At 35.1% G+C, this 25,666-nt stretch overlaps 1 protein-coding gene and 1 long non-coding RNA gene across 16 annotated transcripts in view; one reads left to right on the forward strand and one right to left on the reverse strand.

Moving 5' to 3' along the window:
* cac (cacophony) overlaps positions 1-25,666 on the forward strand; it is a 135,286-nt gene that overhangs the window by 73,088 nt on the left and 36,532 nt on the right. The gene's annotated exons all lie outside the window — the stretch shown is intronic.
* On the reverse strand, positions 18,361-20,358 carry LOC128669670 (uncharacterized). Its single transcript, XR_008404682.1, has 3 exons — positions 20,149-20,358; positions 19,215-19,326; positions 18,361-19,102 (listed from the first exon to the last, which is right to left on the reverse strand). It is a non-coding gene; the product is annotated as an uncharacterized LOC128669670 (long non-coding RNA).

Here is a 25,666-nt window from a genome sequence, read left to right on the forward strand (position 1 = left end):
AGAGAACAGGGGTTTCCTGAAATGTCATGGGGATCGAAAGAAAATTTTACGTATGCGCGTAAAACTTTCGCATTCACGAGCAGTTTGCATGCATGCAGGTCTCCTGATGGTAAGCAAACACAAGATAAGAATTGCAGTCAACAATTTATTAAGATCATAGAGGTGGTAATAGATTGTGACAGTATCGCCAGACTGTCTAGAACTGACTCAATTCTCTGATTATGGCGTACCTAGCGTGTTTAGTTTATAGGCTCTGTATAAAATTTTTGGGGACTCTTCATTGATAGACGAAAGTATTTTTCAGGCTGGCACACGTAGCATTTTTTATTATAAAGTTAAATTACGTCTATTTACTTACATGTAAACTTTATTCAAATCTTATAGATTAGGCAAGAATAAAAAAAAGAGCGTGCATGCTTTAGTTCTTATTCAGATGTAATTTTTTTTTTCGTACCATTATCAATTGTATACAGGGTCCCCGTATGTGATGTAGCTGATATGGCGGTCGTTGATAGCTACGCCACTGATACTGACTATTTGTAGTCTTTTTACTCTGCCACTGTTTGTTACAGTGTGATTGGGTCGCCGATGGCATCGAATCTAAAGAACGTATCACGTGTGTTTACTCACAATTTAATACACAATACTATAAACGTGAAATGTGTGGCGATGAATTTTAATTAAAGTTGGTATAAGTTTTAATTATATTTATATATGGATAACTTAAACACAAAATTTGGCGATCGTATGCCTTGGACGCAGACAAATTTTGTTTAGTAAAATCTTATGACAATTTTGTTTTTATGTAAAATGTAGTGCTCAATGAGATGGTATATTACATTTTGCCGCTGAAACACATCAGCTGTATCGAAGCAGATCTCGACGTGCATGCCTTGAACCATTTGTTGGGTGCAAACCCAAGTTCACAATCGATAGGGTCGTCGTGTTGTGGTGCCGGTGAGCGTTGCACGCGTGCAGGTTGGAGGCAGAAGCCTCAAAGGCGCGGTGCGGTGGTCGGCGCGGTGCGGGCGTGCGCGCGCAGGCGACGCGGCGGGCGCGGGCGGTGCGCGGCTCAGTGGCGTGCAGCGCGCGCCGCGGACGCCCGCACCGCAGTGTCGAGCAGGAGCCCGCCATGCCCGGCCCGCGCCTCTCCCGCGCCGCCTGACAGCATGGCCTCTCCGACCGCCACCATCACACGCAGCCACGCTCTGACGACGGTACGCATCAGTGTTTATCCCCCCAGTGACCTCCTCTGGCCCTAGACCTCGCGACCCTCGCCGCGCCAACCACCGACCCAGTGATAGTGCTTCTCCCGTTCGTACAGCAGTGAGGGTCGGTCGGCGCTCAGCGCAGAGCTTTCGTCTTGATTCGATCGTCCGCAGACTGAAAGTAGTAGGCGCGAGTGGTCGCCGCGCGCCCGCTAGATGGCGCCGCACGTCGCTCCTGCGGCGAGAGCCTCCGCCCGCGCCCCGCCGTCGCCGCCTTTTGTTTCGCGCCGTTCGTGTACATAAAATAATAATTGGCAGGCCGGTGTTGAGCACCGCCGCTCGGCGCCGAGCCGTCGCTGACGTCAGCGGACCCGGGTTCACCCCGAGCCGCGGCCCGGCTTCCCCGACCTTCCGCCAGCGCCGTCTGCCTCTAGCTTGACACACGCCACTGACACGTCAGGCCCTACACTAACCCTCCGCCCCTCTTACGTGCCAAACCGATACCAAATACTAAATATTAACGTTAAATCGACTAAATTTATGAAACAAGAGGTACATATTCCGGGACAAAAGTATATAACGTTTGTGAATATAAAGTTAGGCGAGTTATGACAGCGCGCTTAAAATGTGTAGGGTTCATTCATGTAACCTCCAAGGGTTAGTGATTGATCTGCACCTAGCAACAGAAGGGTCGGCGGCGGCGGAGGCACCCATCTTTTCGAGTCTGCCTTAGTGAATAATATGTTTGGAGAAGACAGATAGTTGGGAGTTTATCAGAGAGTTAGTAGTGAACGGAGTGCGGTGTCGAGGCGCCGCGCCCATGTCCCTGCTAACGGTGAGTCTAGATTGTAAGGCTTCGTGCCACCAGAGATATCGAAGGCGAGTTTGCTGTGTAATTATTTCATGTTTGAATAAGTCGTTCCATCAAACTTGATATCAAAATGGTAACAATCATTTTGGCTATATTTTCAAGCTTTAACTGGAACTATCAATCCCTTCCCTAATTATAAAATAAGTATTTAAATTGGTTATTATATTGTTTGGATATAAAGATATAGGTAAAAAAAGCAACGTAAAGCATTAAAAAACGTTGTCATTTATTTTTTGATTGATAGTGACACGTATTCAATAACATAAATGGCACTTAACATATCATGCATTTCGTATTTGTTGTGTCACTAAGGTTTTGTATTAGTTATCGTTAGTCTATATTTAAAATTATGCCTCTGCTATAGGACACAACCTAGGCGCTGTTTTTTGTGCTATTAGATTTAAAACTAAATGCATCATAACGAAAATAATTTTCAGTTTTATTGATATTTGAAGCATACACTTCAATACTGAACGACGCGGTAGCCGTAGGCATCGGTTACGAATACATGGCTACAAGCGCTACGATGCTACGATTTTGATGAAAGTTATTTGTAGACTGACAACAGGGTTTATTTCTCAATATTTAATTACTGGTCAAGTAGTATTGCAACATGCTTTACACATAGAACACACCGAAATGGTAGTATTTTTATTTATTATAATAACATAATTTCATTTTTCTTAACAAATTTAGTTGAAATAGTAATAAGGCGATTGGGATCACGATATATTCAGATCTCGGTCCTAATCGCTCAAGGACCGCGGCTCAATCACCCATAACTATTATCGGTTTATCGATCGATAACAGTTATATTTTTTTATGTAGTTCTGTAATTTACATAATCTTAATCAACATAAAGAGTTGGTTTACGAAGAATATTAGGTTGTCCGCGCTGTCATTACGATCCGTCAATTTTCTTGAGGAAGGAATGATTTTTAAAATCAATTATTCATAAAATGTATATTATCACAGTACAGATTAATTAATGGAATTATTTTAAAGTAAAACTAATTCTTGTCTTTGTTAAAATTTATCTTTGGAATTGAAAGCGCGGTCGCAGCGGTTGAAACGCTCTGAGAAACACCTATTAACATTTCATTCATTGGGTAATAGATTTTTTACTCTGTACGTACATGGTTCATGGAAACAATCTCACTACACCAAATTGTGATTTTCATCAATTATTTTAAGATAAATTTTGTTCATCGTATCCTCAGGCTTTGAGGTGTCACAGCTTAGAAAGCAAAGGGAGGAGAACATGCTCTCGTAGAAAAATACAGTATCTACCACATAAGAGGCTAGACAATCTTAACGATACAGATAGCTATTGTCATCATGCTGAACTAAATACCCCACTCAGAAATCGGGACAAGATGCAACCTTTAGAAATTGGGTCAGCTAAGTATGGTATTGTCTTCATAGTAGGAAACCCAGCAATTTTGGTAGTTACCACTGCAAAAGTGCCGATAACAGTGTATTCTGTACTGACGCTAATATTTGTGAATTCAGTGGGGCTAGCTCACTTCGCCATCGTCAAAATTTGTTGGAACATTTAATATTTGTATCAACTCATTTCAACATTTTATTCCCATAACACAACTCTCGAGTTTACTTTGGAATCTATGTATATGACAAAATATTCAAAAATAAATAGGAACAGGTTTTCATGTATATTAAAATATACATGAAAACTTGTTCCTATTTATTTTTATATTCTTTTATATTATTATTTTATATTCTTTTTGAATTTACAGAACCTTCTTTTTTGGAAAACCCTAAAATGATTTAATATTTTTATCATATTTTGTATATGGTATAAAATTTGTAGCCGAACCTGTTAACTAGTAACATTTTATTTAGAAAATTTTCTATTTAATTTTGCTGTGTAATTTTCGATGGCGTTATTTAAAAAAAAAATCAGTTTTAAAGAATTCTGTTATCAAAACCAACCAAAATCACCTCCCATCGGTCTGTATATCCCTCATGTTCCCCTGAAGTACTCTGAAGAGCGATCCCTGACTTCTTCCTATATAATTGGAGCGCTCTTTTGGCAAAACACGTGTCTCCATTGATGTTCTTGAATTATGCATTATGAATTTTTTATACAATTAACTATAATTTTTGTACATAGGCGAATACAATTTTTCTTGCGACTTACTTGGCAACGTGTCTGGGAATCTACTTTGGCATACACCGTAGTGTTTTCAGAGTTCTTTGCCACAATATGACAGCTGCATATTTTTTTTATTGTTTAAATATTTATTTCGTTGTATGAGATACATATACTGGATCATTACAACACAGGATCGGACCAAATGGAAATAATGGTGGAAGGCCTATGCCCAGCAGTAGGATGGCTTTAAATAATAATAAATAAATATATATCTTCTTCTTCTTCCACCCTTTCTCCCACTATATTTAGGCCGGTCTCCTCTAATAAATAAATAGATTTGGACTATTTTCTATGTCATTTCATAAATCAATCTGATTAAAACAAAGATGTTATAATCATGGAATTAGTAGGTACTCGAAGTACTAAATCCATAGTTATAATATACGTAGAAAATAAGCAGTCTTCTAAACTATACTCTGTATAGTTTAGAAGGCTGCTTATAATTAATTAATTATAGTAGTGTATAGTATATACTACTATAATTTGCAAACGAATAATATAATTTATTACGGATAACGTTTGTCAGATACATAAAACCTTCATGTGAAGGGTGTAGGTAACTTGTTAGTAAGCTCATCACATCTGAAAGAATTTTCTATTCATCCTCAGTATTCTCAGTTATTACATGGTTGCATCTCAGTTCTTTTCATGTGAAATAATTTACATAAAAATAGAGTACATTTTGTAAGGCTGCGGATTGCGCAGAGCATCTTCTTCTTATGTTAAGTATTCAGCTCTTTACGTATATTTAAAAACTTTCTCAATGGAACGAACATTTTCAATGGCCATCTCAAGCTATAGTGGCAAATTCTGCAGATATTGTGTGTGTTTGCTACTCATTAACCACGTAAATAACCGTATGGCTTTGATCAAGTTTCTGCAATATTGTGTTAATCACGGAAAATAACCGATAAAAAATGATCTGTACATGACCGATACAGTATCACATCTCTATCCCTTACAGGGCAGACAGTCCATCATTTTTACCCAAAACATTTTTCGCAGTTGTATAATACCTGTGTTACTACTTTTCATCTGTGATTATAATTCCTTAATTGCTAATTCACCTCTACTTGAAATAGTTAAGTGGAGTGCCGAGAAAAACTAAATATCAACCATAACCTACAGTAGTATATTAGTTTCGAGCATTTATTATTAGCCTTATAGCGTGATAGGTTTCGATTCCATCGTTACATTTTTTTAAATTGACAAAGTGTAAATTAAACCTATAAAACGTAATTATTTTGTCTAGCTTTGTTTTCGGGGAGTTCTCTGTTAAACCATATACCAAAAGACATTCATTAGCTAAAAGTAGATATAGCAACCCACTACATGAAAACTATATTATTTTAAAAATATTGTCGTAATCTAGTACATTCTCTCATTGTTGTTGACTACATTCAAACCCACTCCAACCCCCTTACAACCACAGGATGAGTCCAATAAAATGTAACATCTAAAGCAGACCAATTGGTGTTAAATTAAAAAGGTCGTTGCGGCTCCTTTGTAGTGACACGGAGACCACGGTTCAAATTACTGTTCAAATTGAATCGATTCACGACCTCGAGTCACTTGTACAGTGCACACTACATCAGTGTATACAAATCCAAAATAATTTCTTTCTTATTGAAACTGTTCGAGGTTACTTGACGGGTTATTATTTCATGTATCGACGGTTTTTGGCAGTTTCACTATTGGTTTACTAGGTTTATAACGCGGTTTCACCCATGTGTATTTCTTCCGTTATTTACTTCTATATTTTTCTAGAATAAAAGCCTCCTTCTCTGTACTCAAAACTATATGTATGCATAATTTCAAGATGATGCGAGATGTTCAAACTTATTGTCCAGTGTAATCGTAAAGCATAAATTTATTTTTACTAGCCAGCACACCTCGACCGCTATTCATCGACGACGACGGCTTGAATCACCTAAAATGTGTATTTATGAAAAGATATAATTTTATTATGTTGTAAAACTTGTCAGAGCCTACAAGGCCCGATTCTATTATTTTTTCTTTAGGAAAATGATAGGTCGCAACCACGCCGGTGCGGCATAGATTTAATAAACCCATTGTATCAAAATCTTGATATCTATTTAAAAAATATTAATGTACATGTACCACCCTAGTCGAGTGTTATGATATATTTTAAATCGAGATACAAATATATTTATAAATGCAGTCAAATCTAAATAACAATCATCCAAGTCCAGCGGTGATCAAAATTATAAACTTACAAGTTATTTTGAATATTTTATTACCATGTAATTTTTTTTCGACAGTAGTCACTCTCTCATAGACATCCTTATCTTCTGAACTTCTTTTGTGCAAACTACCTATCAAACTTGATGAATATTTTTAAAATCTTGTGATGTATTAGGAATATCTAGACTTCCATGTGTATTTGTATAATTTTATCATTGGTTTAGACGATTCATTTATTAATGATATCTTTATGTCTTGTAATGAATGGTCTTTATGTCTTGTGACTCTTTTTGAACATAAAAGGTTTTTAAGGTTTTTAGATTACAAATTCTTCATTTATTTCATCGAGTATGACTTCAAAGAAATATTTATAAAAATATAGGTCATTTCAAAACAAACAATCTCGTTCAGTTTTACGAACTGTGAATAAACAAACGCCATTTGAAACATTTAAAAAATATGTCGTAGTAAAAAAGGTTAATCGTTAAGTATTTTGAGTACACATTTAAGTGGCAACCCCGACACGATAAGTTCTTATCGCAGCCCTTACCAAACATCTTTGAATTTTACCGACACGTCATCACACACTAAGGGGATAGTTTTAATACTTAACGCTAAGTATTAAGGCCTATTTTCCCCTGGCAGTTTAGGGAACCCTCAGGTTTTAGTATTATTTTTGTGCTGTTCCAGTTTTATATTTAGAGTTGCTCGATTATGTTTTAATTGTAGTGGACAGGGTAACGACGTCGTTGCAGATATTTATTTATACTTATTTTTAATTTGATAAGATAGAAGAATAAGATCCATCTCGAGGTCACTGATTGAACAGGAAAAACTAAGCCAAATATTGTTCTACTACTTGGCGCATAGGATCTACAAAATGTTAAAAAACAATAATAAGTACAAGGAAATCGAATTATTTAATATACTAAATAGGCTTTTTGAAACTTTTTCAAAATATTTAACTGTCGATATCTGTTCGTTTTTTTTGAACGCGAAGGAATTGCTCATTCGTAAATCATTAATTTGGGCGTTTTTAGATACGAATTCATGAGGAGTTCAAGCCTAACCCAGTATTGAGATGCCATCTTTTCCTTTTTAAAGTTTTTTAACTTAAAAATTAGAAGCTGCATCTGCATTATTATTTTAAAATCTTATTTGACATGTCATTTGTGAACGACAAACGTTGCAATATATCATACGCATATATCCAGTGCGGTTCGTCAATGTCAAATGAATTTATGTACTAAAAGTTAGACCTAAATTAGACACAAGACACAAATCATTGTGCAGCCGTAAGACGTAATCTGTAATATAGCATCGCACGTCGTAACGCAATGTTCTATCGCTCAACTATACTTTTTAAAGTTGGCCAGAACAATAAAAATATTCTTTACTGTGAGAAATACACTAAAAATCTATTAAATACCGAAGGTGGACTTTCCACTAAAGCGTTATACACATACTATTCTCGTATAATATTTATCAAATTTGCAACTCGTAATCATATTTATCGAATTTTCAACTGTTGGAATAAATGCAAACTTGCACACTGAAAGTGACCTACTTTCATCCTACTTCCCACTTGTTTGTTCCACTGTATTTGGTCGGCGATCACTGCGCATTTACTGTTCTTCTGTGATGTTACACGGTTTTTGTTCAAAACAAAAACCATGTAACATGAAGATTTAATACGATGTTTATGAATCATAAAATGAAATGTCCCGACAAACTGGCAGACAATGATTAGCAACTTAAACCTGTATACATTTGTAATTATTCGATAGATTAAAAAAAAAAAGAATATAAACAATTTGCAAACGTGATTGGAAGAATTACTTGTTTAGTTGTAACAAAGAATTTAAAAAGCCAGCTACAATGTTTTGTATCACTTCTACGAAGTATCGTAAAGTCTCTACGAATTTTTTAAGAAGCTACAATTTTCCTTGAGCACCTGGATTTCTGAAGCATACCTACTATTTATATTTACTATATATATTTACCTATTCGCGGTGCACTAATATTGATACAGTGGTGGGGATAATATTATATCACTTCATACTAATAAATTCACTTCATACTAATAAATAAATGCGAAAGATTGGAACTGTGAACACCTATGGTTGTTAATCAAACTCGCAGCATCTACTAGACGGGTAATAATCTGTCTCTCTCTCATTTCCGCGTATTCTCAGTCACATTCACTTGTTCACACAAAAAACAATCTTAAAATTCACGAATCAGTTATGGTTTATAACCAGCCGCCTGCCTGACATCAGCCATCCCCCAGGGTTTGCTATTATTGCCTATCAGATTCCAAAGCTATGAGTCCTTTGGTCGTCTCGTATGACATCCACGAAACAATAAGGGATAAAAAAAAGTTATATAAAAAGTTGCTAAAGCTCAGACTTGAAAAAGTTTCAGTAAAAGGAAAAGGCTAACTTGACTGAAATATTCGATTACAAGTTCATTGAGCACGTTATATAGTCAATATAACGCTCTACGCTGCCGATAAAGCGTTAACTGACTCAGAGCAATTAGGTTAGGCGATAGACGGCGCAAATGCACTAGGGAGTTTAGCAAGCGATATTGAACTCTGTTATAATGAAATAGAGACGTCTTCTACCTTAAATTAATGTTGCACTCTCGAAATGTCGATAATAGCTTGATTAGATCTAGAGGTAATATTTTGACGGTGTTGTTGTAAACAGAAAATATTTTTAACTAGCAACCAAGTAAATTATTATTTTAAAATAACAAAATACACATTCATTTACTTGCGTAGTGAATATTTGAGGTCGTTTAATGTAATTGACAACTTAAACTAAGGACAATAACTTAAAGAAAGGGACAAATTTATTTTAAATTTTCTCTTTGAAATTCTAATAAAAGTGATGAATAAACTACAAAGAGCAATATTGAATTATTTATTCTAGGAAGTACAATCGAATCAGAAATGGATGTAAACAAAGATCTAATATTTTAAACTCGAAAAAATATTCCGTTCATTACATTCACTGTGATACCACACACATTTTATTTATTACTACTACAATTATACGTAAAAAAATTAATAAGGTTTCAGGATTATTATACATTATATGTATATTATTACATTGTTTGCACGAATGTACTAATAGGAATTGTGGTCTCATGGTGAAAACATTTACAATTTTAACCATTTTACCAAAGCCGTTTCGTCAATTTTCGGCCGCTTCTTGCTCGCGTTTCAGACTTCGCTCGAGAATTTGCAGATTTCGAAACAATACCAAAATAACATAATATCTCGTCTCTTACTAAATATAGTAAAAAAATATTATTTTTAATAAATTGGAAAACAAAAATCCAATTGTTGGAAAAAAATATATAAATAAAAATAATGTTCCAACGTGCCACAGGGAGGCAACGTGCCCAACACACTAGCAGCGTTTCCTCGCTGTATTGCGAGATAAGTCACGCTGAGCAAAAAAGATGCCAGCTCTCAAATCTCATGTTGCCTCCATGAGGCGCGTTGTGATGTCTCTTACTAAATAACTAAACTATTGGAATAAAACAGTAGTTAACAGTCGGGTTAACGGATAACGTCTGAAAATGGGAACGAAAGCAGACGGTTTGCTTTATAGCGCTTCTAATTAAGCATGGATTATGAATCTGAAATTGAACCTGAAATTGAAAGCACAGTGCTTTCTACTCATTATTAAAAGATTTATATATTTACTAACGAATCGTTCCGGCTTGGCTCGGATGGACCACCCTTCTTATTCTTAGGGCTATAAAATCGATACATTAAAATGTCATGAAAATCGGTCAAGCCGTTTCGAAGGAGTATAGCATCTAAAACAGTGATACTAGAACGGTGTACGGTTCCCGTGGGATACATTTCTTATTCATCAAGTAACAATACTTAATCCACGCGAATGAAGTCTGGCACAAAAGCTCGTGTATTATGTAATGAAAAAGTGGCAATCGGCAAACAAAACAAACAAAGAATGAAAAACAAACTGACTCTCGTTCGATCTTTTAATAACAAAGTAAAAGTCGAATTACAAAAATAAACTTTGAACTTGAAAATGGTTCCATCAATATGGAATTATATCAGCTGTACATTTAACTTTGCCGCTGGGTTTCACTCTTGTAAGAATTTTGGTGTTAAAATATTTGGTATTCCAGATTATATTCTATCTTTACATCTAATATGTTTGTTACTAATATCGAGAGGTTCCCTCTATTATGATTGACCTTTACGATGGTTGACCCATGCGTCAACTCGTCAACGTGTACTTTTTTCAATAAAACAAAGTATATGGTCAAAAAATCTAAGCAATAAACATGTTATGATTGTGATCGAGTGCTGATATAAATAAGAAATAGTAGGTGATTAACCAAACAAGCTACTTATTTGAGAACCGAGCTTAGACAGCTTAGATTTTTTGACCATGTACTTTGTATTATTGAAAAAAAAAAAGAAACGTCGTCGACGTCTTACGAATATTCGATGGTCACGTGTCCTGACGCGAGTTTAACATTTTTTACCCATCACAAAAAGTACACAACGCCGCTAAAAAGTGTTCACTTCAAAAATACATACAAACGAATGGTAAACCGGACCAATACTGTTTAAATGAGTTTTTTTTTCGGCATTTCTTCTCAGCAGTGGTGATCGAATGGCGAAAAAATATCGAGTTCCTATAATTCTCACATGATCGAATGACAAACACACTTGCAGGAGTAGTATTCCTAGGATACATAAATTACTTCTATAAAAAATGCAATGGTTCCACAATCATCATCCTTTTCGAGTGCGTTATTGCTAAGACTAGTATCAGATTTTATTCAAGTCGCCTAAAGGTATTGAACTAATAGTTTATGTCTCGCTGTATACAGTGAATTTATTCACTGAATAGTGGCTTACGTATATTGATGTATCTCAGTATAAATGAATATGCATGATAAGCGATAGATTGTGGTTTGATTACAACAGGTAGCTGATATTATTAGATATTAGTTTTGTTTCAATCTAGTTGTTGTAGATAATGCGTGATATATGACGAGGCGGTTGTATTAAACTATCATTTCGATACAATATGACACGTGCTCTTCTTTGTTTGTTTCTTTTACATGAAAGCTTATGAATAGTTTTTGGAGTATAATGATAAATCTCAAAAACATTAGTTCTAACATATTATTAAAATATCCCTGGCGGCGTGATTCCTTCGAAAGGTTTATAATTTATTATAGGGCTGATAATAGCTATCATATAAAAAAAAATAACCTCACATAACTCAATAAGTATCTGTCATTTCTAAGGTCACAGGCGAAGTTGTTGACAAAAAACCATTCACAAAAGCGAAGTCGCTTATTGCAAGCGTGAAAACGTAAACATATTACCCAGTTGTTTGAAAAAGCAATCGGTATTACATTATTTATATGGTCGTGTTCAGAATAACGCGTAATATTTACTTGGTATAATTAAAATGCACACTACGCGCCATGTTAGTGCGAAGGAAGGATATAAGAAAAAAAAAAACCGGTCAAGTGCGAGTTGAATTCGCGTGAAAACGGTTCCGTACAATGCCAAAAGTCTAATTTATTAAATTTTGGTATGTTTAACAATAGGCATTCTTACTAGCGCTATCTAGTGATGTTTTAGTGAACTACTTTCCATAAAACGTAATAATTAAGTATCTTATTTTATTTTCAATTTATAGAATTCTTATAGATTTTGTAATCTACGAGCAGTGATTTGTTTTTTTTACATGAAAGTAAAGTTCTGAATGTAACCGAGAGGGAAAACACGAGAATGAGAGAAAGGTTAATAACAATACGCCGCAGTACTTACACTAACCTATTTCTAATTAATTATCAATTAGCGCGAGTGACGTCACCCGATGACGCACGAGATCGTTTCGCATCGCTATAGGAATGCTTCACTAGATGGGTACCGTCTGTATTCAAGTAGCTGCAACACGAGGCTCTTGTATTGTAAGATTTAAAATTGATAAGATTTAAAATTAAATACCTTTTCAGTATGAGGAGCGCTTATAATCAATTTTGGAAATACGCTTCTTAATACGGCGTTATTTTTAAAGTTTTTTTTTTATATTTCAGTTATTTATTATTGTGTTACTAGATTTCTACCGGTATGCATGTTGCTGTATGGCGTTCTAAAGAAAATGTTTCGCAACGATTTAGAAAACTAGCAAGCCTGGTCTTCGCTCCTGTGAGAATTTCGGGAGAAAAATTACCTTACGTGTTATTCCAGGTTATATTCTACTCGTAACCAAATTTCGTAACAATCCGTAAATTAGACTTTTCGTGAAAGAGTAACAAACATACATACATACACATATACATCCTCACAAACTTTCGCATTTATAATATTAGTAGGAAGTACGATTGTAGCACCTCCCGTAATGTGTGAATAAAACGAAATTCCCAAACTCAAGTAAGGGAAATTCTGAGAAGTCACTCTAAATATGCACAGTCATTTAACATTTAGTCACCTTCGAAATGTTGCACTTTCATTATGATTTTGATTAACGCGAAACAATCTGATTCATGCGATGACGACATTTTAACATGATGTACCTCATTGCACCAGTTCGTAGAACTGCTACGGCGTAGCACACTGGCTACGACCTTCGAGTGTTTTGTAATTCGAGAAAAATTTTGTTATTTTTTGCTATTATTATTTTTACTTTAACTTTTGTTTTTGTAATATTTTTTTCTTTCTAGGTAATATTAATGATAGGTTATTTTCCAATTAATCAAATCATATACTTTTTTCTAATGTCAAGAACTACAATTTATATGGTGTTTGAGTGATAATGATATCTTGTGACGTCACAATTTTATACTTCAAAAGCATTCCTAATAGAATTAAATCAGGATTGTTAATATGTAAACAGCATGTAATTAAAATATGGGGTTTCCCAGTTGTTTACGTTACGCCGATCGGGACTGACTTTTCACTTTCACGATCCAGTATGCCACAAAAAGGCCGTGAATCGCAGAAGTTTCCCGGAATTTTCAATGAACTGTCAAATCAATATGTTTCGCGGAAATTTTCTCCCTAACAAGAATCAAACAAAGTTACGTCATATTTTTGTTCTACATTGTCGCATATTTGCTTTCGAACTCCTTTAAAAATAATATTGTTTGGACAACGAAAAGTTTTCAAGAACTCAAAATATGTACTACATTATAAAATATATTTCATATGGCTATGAATCACTAAGTATTTGCACGAACTACAAATCGTTTCGGCCTTATAAAGAAATGTAGTGGCAATTTCTTGAACAGAGTCAAAGATGACGAGACGGGCGCGTGACGTCACGAGAGCGGCACTCTGCGGCTGCGGCTATCGATCGGATAAACTCGTCACATCTCGCTCTCACTTGGGATTTTATCTCTTCCCGTCTTTGTCGCACTTATGGAGCAGCCGGCTGACTGAAACTTGCGTTCCGAAATACGCTACTAATATTTATTTTAACGCAATCGCCCGGGCCGTGCACGTGGTAGGCTCAACGCCAGCTCTTTATGATTTTACATTTACATAGCTTTCACCGTCATCGTGTTTGAATAACTTAATGATTAACAAAGTATCTTTGGAAATAATATTAGGTGGATGATAACGTTAATGTGGGACAGAAAATTGCTAAAGGTGAAAAAAATTTCAACTTGGATAAATTCCTAATAGGTTACATTTGGTCTCATTTCTGGAATAAATATACTAAAACCATGTATTTACTTGAAATACTAAATATGTTTGTTTGAAGCTTTAAAATTTCAGTTATTATATATTATTGTAAAAATCGTCTCGAAAATTACTTATGGATATTCTAATTTGATTAAATACTTTATATTTTTATGTGAATAAATTGCAGACCTGTTTTAGATGTACATCGCTCTTTAATTATTCAAATACTTGGGAAAATTTAATTTCACAGGTAGGTTCATACCTGGCTTCATACCTGCCGAATAAGTATACCCATACACTTATTTCTTACATTTCTGTAAAATCAATATAAGCAAATATTAAACATTTAAATACCTACCAAAAGTATATTCGAACAGTCTAACAAAAAATATTTACCATTTTTTTTTCAGTTAAGTATTTTGCAATAGTTAGCCCTTAATTATTCACATCGTCCGAATAAACATTTCACAATAACAAGAAATATTTGTTCAGATGGTTTCCCACGGCACGAAGATGACAGTGAGACAATTAGATCAATCCTACGTGAGCACTGTTTATGTGCGGAAAAACAATTAAAAGGGTATTGAAAAAATGTAATCTAGCTTTTTACCTAATGTCGTGCCCTATCGGACAGATAGGGCACTTCATGTACCATGGAGGACTTCTACAAGGCTAACGACACAGCAATAATAGTGGCCACAAACAGGTCTCAAACAATATTAAAAAGCCATAACGAAAAAAAGAATAAGTGGCACTTCAGAATTTATTTATTTACTTACAGTATTGTACATTTTCCACTCGAGTGGGTTATGTACAATGCACAACATACAGTATATCTACATACAAAAAACATACACACTCCATGCAGCAATAGATTTTGCATTTTTAAAATTCATAAACACGTTGTCTATTTATTTGATCAATTGTATTACGTTACAAAATATGTTTTTGTAATTTTGATTAAAGTGTATCAGAAATTCATACCTCTATACAAATATTATAAATGCGAAAGTCTGTCTCTCTGTCTGTCACTCTTTCATAATTGTTTTATCTTTTTCACAGTGCGTTTTTTTCCCGTCTCATCTTTAGAAAAACCATTTGAATAAATTCCACCATTTACACTCATAAAAAAATTAATTTGAAGACAATTTTAAATAAAAAAAAATACCAGAGAATATTACGTACATAGTAAAGAATATAATTGAATAGAAATAATTATACTTGTAAGCAATTGTTGAAACTATATCTGAACAAATTTGTTAAGTAACTGAATAGTAATAATCAATTTACTATGCACAATGTACCAGTCGACTTGTTGTGTTGTTGATGTGCTTTCTACCGTACATTACATGTATCAACAAAATACAGCTGGAAAAGGAAATTATCTGTGAAAACAGTGCAATGGCGGCGTGGCCATAGAGTAATAAAGTTGCTTCGTACACACAGTGTGCTAGTGGCTCAACTGATAATCCAGTTTGGACGTCACACGCTATGAGCGTACACTGTGACGCGCAGGTGCCGTGCTCCACTTTATTGGTATTTAATACGTTTGTAAGTGTGGAGTTCGTAATCTACCCATTACGATTAGTTATTATCATTGTCCTACTCATGCTACATGAGTTTTCTTAGAACACCATTTGCTTTGGTGAAGGAATCGCGAGGAAAACTAGTTGACTATTTCGTTCACCGGTGTGTGAAATGGCGCGATGAGCACTTCTTCACGCATATAAAATCAGACGATGACAGGCTAGCAACCTGTTACTAAACCTGAATTACCTATGACAAAACTTGAGACTTCGTTTCCTTCTTTCAATAGTTTCATATGTATATGCGAAGTGCAGAAGAAAAATGAATATTTCTCTCTTCTTCGCACTTCGATAGCACTCAAATGAGAAAGAAAACTATAAACGCATAAAAATATACAGTTACAAACTGGATTTAAAAAAAAAATCCTGATGAACGTCATCAGGCTTATCGGCACAGCAGCAGGTCGACAAACGTATCGCGAAGTGCCGAGATCGGATATAGGCCAATTTCCCGCCAAAAATGACCGTCACAGAGCCGCCATCGATAGCGCGAGGGGTGGGGACGACAGCGTGCAGAGTGTTTACAAAATGGGATTTCATAATCCGTATTAACATTTATGAATGAGAAAGTCTGTAAGTTACGCGTTAATGGTTGAACTGCTGGACCGATTTTGATTATATTGCACAGACGAAGTCTCGGCTTTGACTGTAAAAGCTGATCATCAAGAAGCGAGGCTCTTGTCGGTGGAGTTCCTTCCTTTGCTCTATCTCGATAACCAATTGGTTCACTGCTTAATACGAAACTATCAAACTTTTTCTTTTATTTGCCTTTTGTAACTATATCTTGGTTTCCTGTTCCGCTTCCTTCGATTAAGTAATAATTGAACTATAAATTTAGAATAACACCAGTACATTCTATAGAAATGGAACAGTCAAAATAAAGATTATCTGGATTTTATCCCCACTAGATTTGGTACCTGACTGAAAGTGCTAAATTACTGACCAATGGCAACATAGCATCTGGCAGTTTAGTCATCTGGTGTGTCCAGTGTTAATAAAACCCTTATTCTACTCAGCCACATTTTAGTAATGAATGGGCACTGGCACTGTAGTTCTATATACTCTGTGGAACCATAGACACACGGTCGAAGTATGGCGTGCACGACGGTCGTAAACTCGCCACCGTCCATTCAGTAATGGGTCTGTAAAGATTGCATTACCTACTGGTTACTTACGTTACATTACTTGTGTTATGCATACTAATAAACTGGATAGAACAAGCGTAATGTGTTTGATGTTTGATCAATCCGACATGGAAGTAGTAGTAGCTAGTTAATTAATAATATACTTTCATAGGTTGTAAGACGGGGTTATGTGGCCGTAATAATTAGCAGAGATTATATATTCACGGAGTGCCGCAAATTATAATAAAATTGGTATTGGTCCTCTCTATAAGTAGTTTCAGCTGAATTTCTGAAAGTTGTTTATAAGGACGAAAAAGGTATTCTCATTTTAGGCTGATCTGTGCTGATTGGGAAAGGCGAAAGAATCTGTCGCTGCAACAGAAAGAGATGCAACAGTAGAGAGAAAGTTATCATTTTCTATTATACTTACGTGCCGTGCATGAAGACGTCCAATATGTTTTTTTGTTATGTACCATAAAAATCATTGACCGAGCGAGCGAAGCGAGCGAAGTATACAAATCAATTTGAGGAAAAAAAAAAATTGATGTATGTTTGTTTGTTTGTAACGCGTAACTTTCGAACCGTTGGTCTGCTTTTGATAAAATCAGGTATGTAGAATCTGTCAATAGAATTTTTAAGATCGTAGGGCATCAAAATCGATTCAGTTGTTTTTGAAATATTCATAATTTTGTAAAAATTTATTGTGTTCGCGAGGTCTAAGGCGACGAACAACTAGTTAGATTAATTCAGAGGTAAGTCGGAAATAATACTCAATAAACAGTATTTATGATATTTTATTCCTTTATCCACAATCTCACAAGTATCCTGCGTCAACGAAGGTAACCGAATGAATCAGAAATGAATCCGATCCGTCATTCAAAAATTGTCAGTTATCAAAACGACATTTCGTTTTGACAACGTCAAATGTCAATAATTTTTTTAAAGTAAAGCCAAATGAGAAGTAATTATTAGCTAACAAACTAGTGTTACTAAAATCAAAAACTTGTAATTTCTAACACCATACGATATCAGTAAAGTGAAGCGCAAAATATACGTAATCACATTTCTGAACCTTATGCACTACGTAACAAGCTAAAAGCTTTGCCAAAACGAAATTTCATGTAAAATGTAGTTACACGATCATTTGCAAACATACTAGCTAAATATAGACAAGGGGAGACGCAATAATACACTACATTTTACGGAGTTCCGCTCCGAGCCTTTCTGTATAAAGTATCCTAGTTCTAGAGTTACTTTGTATAATAGTAGATTTTATTCTGTATGTCAAATTTGGTCTCAAATGTGAAAGGAAATATTACTGCAATGTTATCAACAGAAAACAGCACTAGCATTCGGTGTAAAAAGTGGATTTTGGAATTATTGGCATTAAGGTGTTGGCACTGAGACGGATTGCCGCCGTATAGTTTGCATGTGATCTTTTCTTTCTGCAAGGAAAAACCGGCAATGTATCACTAAACTTTAGTGCTTTTGCCGTACAATGCTGATAGTGTATAGTCGTCATTAGATGCGAAAGTATAATATTCAAAGAGATGATAATGAGATAAATAAATAATATCATAGTTAGTCATGTTCCTTTCATACCATACTTAATATTATCTTTACACAAAATACAATACGTCTTACAATAAAAATAAATAGTCAAAATTCTGTAAAATATATACATAAGGTAATCCTAATTGATTCTGGGAGCGAACACCAAGAACGTCGGTGTGATGATAGGTGGCTAGGACAGGTGGAAGAAATGTCAGACAACTTGCGATGAGATGGGTGGGCGATATAATAAAAGTGGCAGGTTGTACTTGAATGATAGGTAGAGGACAGTTGGCAGAAAAAGGCTGAAATGAATGAATGAATAATATAATGTATATACTTCTGTTGTTTATATATAAAATTATTACTATACACACAACAATTTTATAAATATTTGTTTAAAAATAGGTCCCTCGTCGACTTAGTGAAAAGCTGCTAATTTTCAGTGACCTATAACAAGCTGTACCGCCATCAGCGTATCAAATTCGACGCAAACTGACCTGTATTATCGTAGCATAGAGGTCCATTCAGGATAACTTGACATGGGTTTGCAGTAGAATATAGAATGTACATCAAACATTGAAGCCATACTTTCCCTGGTCTATTAATATGATCGAATGACGTATTATTTACAAGGCGGTGCGTGTTGTCCCCTTTTATAATTGGACCTCTTCATATTCTCCTGTGGATGTTATATGATGTGACTAAAGGGTGAAAATCTTTAACATAGATTACCTACTACCTACCTACCTACTTAAAAATTTGAGGTTTACTTTTCAAGTAAATAATCTTACCGCCGAAAATCCCTAATTGCCCCCACCTATTCGGGTTTGCTAGTCGTTCGCGTCTATTTAGACACACTTCTAGCTACGTATCTTCATTCTGTCTTAGATCTGCGAGTCCTTGCTGAAAAAATAGTCTAGGTGAAACATACTCTAAACTCTTTTCTGATAATTTTAATGTATTTCTTTTTCAATAAAAAATATCTTATAATGCCTTTATGTAATATGGTAATAACGCGCGAGTAAGTCAAGCTAAGAATCTATTCAGATATTTTTATGACCTCGGACGCTCGATATACAGCAATATATCGTATTGTAACGTCTTCATTGATATAGTTACTATTCATGACATACAGACAGTGTACCTGCATACAGAATGTGCAATATTTCTCATGACGTCGTTATGACGATACTTATGTCGTATTACAAACTTGCTACGGGCGACAAACAACTGTTTGGTCACGTGATAAGTGGATCAATATTTAAAAAATTAAAAAAGAACTGTTAAAATCCCTTTTAATACTGATAAAATTTAATGTCGATACTATTTGAAACTCATATTTTATAGGATACATCAATTTTGTTCCTGGTAAAGGAATTTGTACTTTTGGAGCCGTAAATTGTCACAAGACTGCAGTGACCTAGATCTGCTACAAAAAGTACTAGCAATGAGCAATTAAAGTCGCAAATGTAAGTAATAGCTGGCTAAATTACTGCAAACAATATAATTAACAAGTGTTTTCGAAGGCAATTTCTGCATACTTACCTGCCTTGAAAAGTTGGTGTTAGAAGTGATGTATGAGCAGGTCGAGTGAACAATTTTTAAACGATTTTAAAAAAGTAAGAAGTATATTCATATTTTTTACGAATTCAAATAAATTGAATAAACGTTTTAGAAAACTTAATTGATTTTTATAATAATAATGCGGTAAAATACTAAACGTACCTAATTAGATATTAGCATTTCTCATTTTACTCTTCTAGAAATTGCTAATTTATTTAAGTGAGCAATATTCTATATTGCAATACTTCCGTGGTTAATCAGGAAAAATACTAAATCTCGCTAATAATCAATAATTCAATTATTCAAATTAAAAAATCAATTGAATAAATATTCTAATTATCAAATCCTTTTCCTTCAACGACTTAAGCCACAGTGTTGAGAATACACTATGATTGAGGAACAGAGCATTCATGCATATTACCTCAATACAATTTTTATAGCCTTAATCGTGATAAGTAGCTCAGTGGAAATATTACGAGTGGTCGTAAAATAATTGATTGGTTCCCAGAAAAACAATATTAATAGCAACACGACCGCGGTATTCATTCAACTTCCTCCGTCGCATTTCCAAACCATAACTTGGAAATTCTGTTAGTAGTGTTGACAATTCTGTGATTTTTATCAAAATGACTTGCTACGATTAAGGTTCAGCTTTCAAGAGATATTCGGGATTAAAATTACCAATCGACCCCTTCAGCCGCCATCGAAACTATTTACTTTAATACACAATACAATTTGCGTATCTGAGTAACAAACATACATCTATAGAAATAGGCTCACAACACAAATATTCATTTGTAATTTCAAATTATTTGATGACAAGGTTGGTCGAAGAGGAACACGTGGCAATCATCTATTGAATTAATAAACTCGTAATATTAGTAAAATATGATTTTATTGGCTTGACGAAAAAGTGGGGCACCGACCCTTAACGACTACGGAACCAATCGGTAAAGCGTTCAGATGAGTGAGATGAGAGAGGATTTTATTGGCTACTTTATTGGTGAAAATTATATTGGTTCTCTATTGACAAATGGTCAATAAAACATAACCAAATATAGTAATGAATCACGTGTGTTATGACGAGCTTGGTGGCAGCCCTATTGTCTCGAAGGCGCCGCGCCGTCGCCACGTCGTCGTCTCGTCGAAGGACGCTGATCTGGCCACCCTCCAGATGCCGAGTTGCAGATCTTACGCAACTGTTGCGAAGTTCAAGATTTTTTGTATCGAAATAACTTTGTATTCGAACGACGAGAAATAGCAATGATATCGGGAATAGGGCCAGCGGCGTAACTAAATAACCACATGCCCTGATGCAAAAAATATTTGAGGGCCCTAACTAAGCAGTTTAAATTTTATTACTAAAACTAGCTTTTGCCCGCGGCTTCGCCCGCGTGAATTTCATAGCAAAATCTCAGTAATTTTATCGCGTACTGGTAAACATATATGATTCAAATTCGGATTTTTTCTCATCGTAACTTCTATTTTCTGTTTCCCGCTGCGTGTCTCGTCCCGTAAACTTGTCCAATCCCGCTTCCTGCCATGTAATGTAAAGTAAATATCCTGTACCGTTTCCTACATATTGTGCCATCATGTTTTTTGCAATGTGTCCCGTCCTGTTTCCCATTTCCCGCTCCTACTCTCACTCCCGCTTTCTGCAACGCGTGCCGTCCCATTTTCCATGACGTTTTACGTCCCGGTTTTTTATTAACCAGAAACGTAAATTAAACATTTTTCGTATTTACTCTTACTGTTATTTGCTACAAAAAGTAAGTGTGCCAATTTTCAGCTTTTTATCTTGAAATTTGTATTAAGTCCTATATATACAATCTTTCAACCCCTTATGAAGGGTTTGAGGGTTAATTTTTAGAAAAATCTGAAACATGTATTCATTACTTTGTTGTAAACAACCAAAATCCAAATTTTCAAGTCACTAACTTCAACGGTGTAGAACTTTCATATTTACAGATTTCACCCGTTTCACCCCCTTCGGAGCAGAATTTCCAAAAATCCTCTCTTAGTGCTTACCTACACTCACCTACATGCCAAATTTCAGCTTCCCGCCCAGCAATTTCGGGTGTATGTTGTCTGTCAGTCAGTCAGTCAGCCAGTCAGTCACTCATTAACGAAAAAGTTTTATACTGATATATTGATACATACTGCGCCCATTATATCTATATCAGACTTTACCTACGGGAACCTGACCATTTACCGGGATGAAATGTATCTAATTTTCCTACAGGGCCCTCCTCATTTTCCGGGACGAAATGTCTGTAAAATGTTAACCCGGGATTCTGAGGCATTTTTGATTCATAATTAGTTTTTCAATTATCCTACGGGAACCTGCTGCAGTAGTATAGTAAGTATGCTACTGCTACATCATGATGAGTGCATTTAACGGTATATGATTTAAAAAAAAATGAAAATACAGGAGGGAGAATTGAAATATATTTGGTTATTGGGTTTAAGTATTTCGTGAATGAAACGATATATTACTGAAATGGAATATGACGTCATTGTGTGGGATTCAGAGTTAAGAGAAAGGTGAACCCAAGGGTGGATGACACATTTTTATTTAGAAAATTATTAGCCATACAAGCGACGATAAATAATATTGCCCTAATCATATTTTATTTATTGACCAGTACGTATATTGGCAAATAAGCATTTTTAATTAATTAAATTCAAACATTTTTAGGCAATTGGTACAAAGGAAGGATATTCTCTTAAAATCAACTTTTGGGAAAACTGAAAGATAAATTATAGTGAGAGGTGTTTAAATAAAAAATATATAAGTACATGTAAACTATTATATATCTCACTAGCGGCTCCCTGCCCCGGCTTCGCACTAGTGCAATATAAACCTTCCTCTTGAATCAATGTTTTTATTTGTATTGTAAAATTGAATTAATAGCAATGATATAATTGACATCCGACATCGGTCACCGGGCGCTTTGCGCACACGAAAATACAATCTATGGTAGATATTTTATAGTCTTTTACAGTCTGCACTATTCAAGACACGTGACTATCACCTCCGTCATCTGATGTGAACAATCCTTATTGGCGCCGGGAAGTCGAAGGCAACCGGCGCCGTCGCGTCTGCCTTCTATCCCAAAAGACCCAGATTCCCAGGCGGCCCGCTTGGAACGCACCCAGGGATTTTTTGCCTATTTATGTAGGCCTCGAGGCCAAAGCTGTTATGTTAATAGAACATCGGGGAAACCCTATGCTGTAGGTACTGTTGTAATTTGTCAGTGTCGTGAAGTGATAGGTCATTTTTCTGTCGTACGCACCGAGATGTTGGCCGTTTTTGCCGCGATCCATTCCTGCTACCACAATGTGGACAGCCCGGCGATTGTGTGGGTTTTAATCTAATGCTTCTGTAATGTTAGACTGTGATGATCTATGGGCCACATGTTGGCCAATGAAAACATACATGTGGCAAAATTATTGATTCTTCCGTTTTGAGCTATGAATACAATTTCCTATTCGTAAAAGCCAAATGAGAATTAGTTAAAAAACATGAAAAATAACATACAAAAACTTATGTAATGTACTTAATAAATTAATTACCAGTTCGCAGTTACTATCTTCACTTGTAGCTAGAATAACTTTTAATTCTACGTGAAAAACCAAAATATCGTCCAAAAAGTGTGCAGAATATCATTTGGATGTATGATGGATTTCTTCAACAGCGGCATAAATGTGGTCATGAATAAATCACAGTTAGCGAAAGTGACAAATACTAGTTAATTAATTTATTAATGCAATTTTGAACGTCAACAGAAACATGAAACATGCCGTGTTCCATTCCTAGTGTATAGTGAGTACGTATTACAGCAATTTTATTGTCGTACTTGTGAACGTTTAGTGTCAAAATTGCCGCCAAAGAATAAATAAATCTTATAAATATATAGGGTGGGTTTCACCGTCAACTTTGACGTGCGCAGAAAAACGCAAAGTACCTACGCCATTTTGCCTTTTATGCGCCTGTTATACATCAAATTTGACGGTGCAACTGTCCCTAGTAACTAGATAATTAAAATAATATCTTTATTATGCTGCCTACGTGAAGTATCTAATAAGAAACTACATTGATATCGAATATTATATTAAAGGCAAAGACGGTTTCCGTCTTTGCGTCCGCATTTAATTATTGCTTAACGTGGTTTAGAAGTGGTACTTTAACAAGCGCATACCTAATGATTTATCTTTCATAAGTACACCTCACGCAAAACAAGAATGTTTTTACACCAACAGAGATTCTGCATCAAATGGTATTTATCTAATTAAGTAATTAGTGTCTTGCCCACAATTGTGTAAGTACATATTGACCACCTCAGATCCTATTTTCCATAATATCCTCCAAAATTTCCCACGGTCACATTATTAATGATCTTTTAATTGAAATGTGTATGTGTACCCGCAAAATGGACCTTATAATAATCTGTGCCAATTTACACCTCTGGGTGAAATACCCTCCTTCCATTTTCAACAAAAACAATAATCTTTTTACTGCCTAATTTATGGATAATCTGTGTTGGGGGGGTAAAATTTTATCAATATTTGATTTTTAAGATTTTAAAATGGTTTTTAATTTTGAAGGATGGTAGTGACGACGGTCTAAATTATCGAAAATTTCCCGTTTTACTGGTAAAAACAATTCAGTGCTATAAGGAAATAATATAATTATGATATATATTTGTATGGAATATCTATCAATATATGGATTATTTTTTTATTCAGTACACATTGCCTTATCTAAAGTCAAGTAATACGTTAGACGGAACGATGTACATTCCATTCACTGAAACAATATATTTTACTCTAGACATTTTTGGCTCATTTGAAGGTAGTAGCAAATCCACTAAACTAATTGAGTAAACACTGTGATCAAACGTAGCTATGTCATTTGGTAGATAACATTTGTAGGTAAATGAACTTGTAATGTGATTAAAATCCGTGATTTGCTGTGAAATTATAGTGTATTTTGCATCAGATGCATAAGAACGACAAATGTGAGTACGTATAGATAAGTGGTAAAAATCTTAAACATTTATGCTGACATTTTCATCCAACAAAACAATGTTTCGTATAACAGATTTATTACATAAAGATTATTATAATTACTTCAAGAAGTCTGTAAATTCATACTAGAATTTATCATACTTACGAAATAATAACAAATAATTAAGTATTATATTCTACTACGGTATGTTTGATTTTTTGTTATTTTGGAAACCTGTGTTATTTATTCAAGTTTTGTTGCAAAATTTGTAAAAGTATAATAAGCGGACTACGAATAAGCTATAAGCATTAGGTACGTAACAGTTGATAGTCAGTTATTTAGTAACCAAAACCTGCTGTGAAAATTTGGCTAGTGTAAGCCACCTGTATAATACCAGCTCCACACTATTCGCGAACAGTTTGCCTTTGGCGGATTCGATACATTGCTGATATTTAATTGTGGTAAATAAAATCACTCATACAAACTATGCAATGTTCATGCATTCGCGACGGCATCTGTCTTAATTCGGTGATAACGTGAAGCCTAAATAGCCAAATTATAGACAAACTCCAGGACTCCGGAGACGCAGGGCGCCACTGTATTGGATGTAGGCCATGGGGTGTTGCGTATTAATTGATAACTTAGTTCTATTACCGCTCGAGTATGTGA

This window comes from Plodia interpunctella, chromosome 5 (genome assembly GCF_027563975.2).
Source record: "Plodia interpunctella isolate USDA-ARS_2022_Savannah chromosome 5, ilPloInte3.2, whole genome shotgun sequence".
NCBI lineage: Eukaryota > Metazoa > Arthropoda > Insecta > Lepidoptera > Pyralidae > Plodia > Plodia interpunctella.